We start from the raw sequence: 3,894 nt of genomic DNA, 5'->3' as shown, positions 1-3,894 counted from the left end.
TCCATATGAATTTACAAAATATTTGGCAGTGGGACCCACATCTCAAATCCCGAAAAAACTCATGAAATCTGAACACCCGTTCCGATACGAGTTTAACCATACCAAATTTGTCCAATTCCGATATCAAATGGACCTTCAAATCTTAAATCTTCGTTTTTGGAAGATTTTATAAAAATCTGATTTTTCTTCCATAAATTCACGGATTCATGATATAAATGAGAATGAAATCATGAAATATAATCAATATAGGACAAGGAACACTTACCCCAATATTTTCCCGTGAAAATCGCCCAAAAATCGCCTTACCCGAGCTCAAAAATGGGAAAGAATTGAAAACGGGTCGAAACCCCATTTCCAGAACTTAAGTTCTGTTTCTGGGATTTTTACCCTTCGCGAACGCGGTCAGTGCCTCGCGTTCGCGAAGTACATTTTTTTTGCTGCCAAAACTTTGCTCTTCGCGAACGCAAAGCCGATACACCCTACGCGAACGCGAAGCTTTAACGCTTGGTGCCCGGTCAGGCCTCGCCTTCTACGCGAACGCGAACGCTTCCACGCGTTCGCGATGAACACTACCCTATTCCCTTCGTGAACGCGTCCCTCTCTTCGCGAACGCGAAGAGTAAATTTCACCTGCCTCCAGTTTCTTCTTCGCGAACGCGAGCTACCTCTCGCGAATGCGAAGAAGGATACCAGAAGCAGATTTCTGCAGTTTTTCGCAAGTCCAAAAATGGTCTGTTAACCACCCGAAATCAACCCGAGCCCTCGGGGCTCCAAACCAACACATGCACCCAAGTCCTAAAATATCATATGAACTTGCTCGCGTGATCGAATCACCAAAATAACACCTAGAACTACGAATCAGACACCAAATCAAAGGAAGTTTTCAACAAAACTTTAAAACTTATATTTTTACAATCGGACGTCCGAATCACGTCAAATCAACTCCGATTCTCACTAAATTCGGCAGACACATCATAAATATTATAGTGGACCTATATCGGGCTCCGAAATTAAAATACGGACCCGAGGTCAATAAATCCAACATCAGTAATTTCTTAGAAATCATTAAGCTTATCAAGCTTTTAATTTTTCATCAAAATTCCATAACTCGGGTTAGGGACCTCGGAATTCGATTCGGGACATACGCCCAAGTCCCAAATCACGATACGGACCTACCAGAATTTTTAAAACATTGATCCGGGTCCGTTTTCTCAAAATGTTGACCAAAGTCAACTTAGTTGAGTTTTAAAGCTCTATTTTCCATTTTAATCTATTTTTCACATAAAAACTTTTCTGGAAAAATGTACGGACTGTGCACGCAAGTCGAGGAATGATAAATGGTGCTTTTTAAGGTCTTAGAACACAAAATTACTTATTAAATTTAAAGATAACATTTTGGGTCATCACATTCTCCACCTCTAAAACAAACGTTCGTCCTCAAACGGAGTTAGATAGAAGTACTTGAGCTTTTGAATAAGTGTGGATATTTACTCCGCATGTCCGACTTGGACTCCCAGGTAGCTGCCTCTACCGGCTGACTTCTCCATTGCACCCGAACTGAAGGATAACTCTTTGACCTCAACTGTCGGACCTGCCGGGCTAGAATAGTCACCGGCTCCTCCTCGTAAGTCAAATCTTTGTCCAATTGGACTGAGCTGAAATCTAACACATGGAACGGATCACCATGATATTTTCGGAGCATAGACACATGGAACACAGGATGAACCGCTGATAAACTAGGTGGTAATGCAAGCATGTAGGCTACTTCACCCACCATTTCAAGAATTTCAAAGGGTCCTATATACCTAGGGCTCAACTTGCCCTTCTTTCCGAACCTCATTACACCTTTCATAGGTGAAACTCGGAGCAATATTCGTTCTCCAACCATGAATGCAATATCACGAACTTTACGGTCGGCATAACTCTTTTGCCTAGACTGAGCTGTGCGAAGTCGATCCTGAATAATCTTGACCTTATCTAAGGCATCCTGTACCAAATCGGTACCCAACAACTAAGCTTCTCCTGGTTCAAACCAACCAACTGGCGATCGACATCGCCTTCCGTATAATGCCTCATATGGAGCCATTTGAATGCTCGACTGGTAGCTATTATTATAAGCAAACTCCGCAAGTGGAAAGAAATGATCCCAAGAACCTCCAAAGTCTATAACATAAGCGCGGAGCATATCTTCCAAAATCTGAATAGTGCGCTCTGACTGTCCGTCTGTCTGTGGATGAAATGATGTACTCAACTCCACCCGCGTGCCTAACTCACGTTGTACAGCCCTTCAAAAATGTGAGGTAAACTGCGTACCTCGATCTGAAATAATAGACACGGGCACACCGTGAAGGCGGGCAATCTCACGAATGTAAATTTCAGCTAACCTCTTTGAAGAATGGATAACTGCCACTGGAATGAAATGGGCTGACTTGGTCAACCTGTCCACAATGACCCAAACTGCGTCAAATTTTCTCTGAGTTCATGGGAGCCCAACAACAAAATCCACAGTGATACGCTCCCACTCCCACTCAGGAATTTCCAACTTCTGAAGCAAACCACCAGGTCTCTGATGCTCGTACTTAACTTGCTGACAATTCAGACACCGAGCTACATGTGCAACTATATCCTTTTTCATTCTCCTCCACCAATAATGTTGCCGCAAATCTTGATACATTTTAGCGGCACATGGATGAATAGAATACCTGGAACTGTGTGCCTCTTCAAGAATTAACTCACGAAGCCCATCCGCATTAGGCACACAAATACGGCCCTACATTCGCAGAACTCCATCTTCCCCCACAGCAACCTGTTTGGCATCACCGTTCCGCACCGTGTCCTTAAGGACAAGTAAATGAGGATCATCATACTGCCTCTCTCTGATGCGCTCATATAAAGAAGACTGAGCAACTGTACAAGCTAGAACCTGACTGGGTTTTGAAATATCTAATCTCACGAATTGATTAGCCAAAGTCTGAACATCTGCAGCTAATGGCCTCTCATTAACCGGAATATACGCAAGACTGCCCATACTCACAGCCTTTCCACTCAAAGCATCGGCCACCACATTGGCCTTTCCGGGGTGATACAAAATGGTGATATCATAATCTTTCAATAACTCCAACCATCTTCTCTTCCTCGAATTAAGATCTTTTTGTTTGAACAGATACTGAAGGCTATGATGATCAGTAACTACCTCACACGAGACACCGTAGAGGTAATGCCTCCAAATCTTCAGCGCATGAACAATGGCTGCCAATTTTAAGTCATGAACAGGATAATTCTTCTCGTGAACTTTCAACTGCCGCGATGCATATGCAATTACCTTTCCATTTTGCATTAATATTGCACCAAGCCCAATGTAAGATGCGTCACAATATACCGAATACGATCCTGAACCTGTGGGTAATACCAATACTGGCGTCGTAGTCAAAGCGGTTTTGAGCTTCTGAAAGCTCAACTCACACTCGTCTGACCATCTGAATGGAACACACTTCTGGGTCAATCTGGTCTTAATAGTTATTCATAATCAATTACAGAATCATCAATTAACTTCATGTTAACAAAAATCTCGTTTTAAATATTCACAATACTAATAACGAGATGCGAGGCATGAAGACCTCATAATTGCTTACCCGAATTAACGAGTCACATTTAATGTCACCTGGGCGGGCACCTACCTCGTAGGTTACAACTCAATATTACAACACGAATTTGGCAAGTATGCACATAGAATTTCATACAAATATTTTAAAATAAGCCTAGCAGGCATGACTCCCTATTAGTACTATAGTACAAATTTAATTTCACAATGGAGGATTTAAACACAAGGATTTTTATCACAAGGATTTCGTCCTTATATAACTTCCACCGCAGCTTGTAGCCCGGTTTAAACATA

The sequence above is a fragment of the Nicotiana tomentosiformis genome, chromosome 11, assembly GCF_000390325.3.
Source record: "Nicotiana tomentosiformis chromosome 11, ASM39032v3, whole genome shotgun sequence".
Lineage (NCBI taxonomy): Eukaryota > Viridiplantae > Streptophyta > Magnoliopsida > Solanales > Solanaceae > Nicotiana > Nicotiana tomentosiformis.
Note: the sequence above shows the minus strand (reverse complement) of the source record.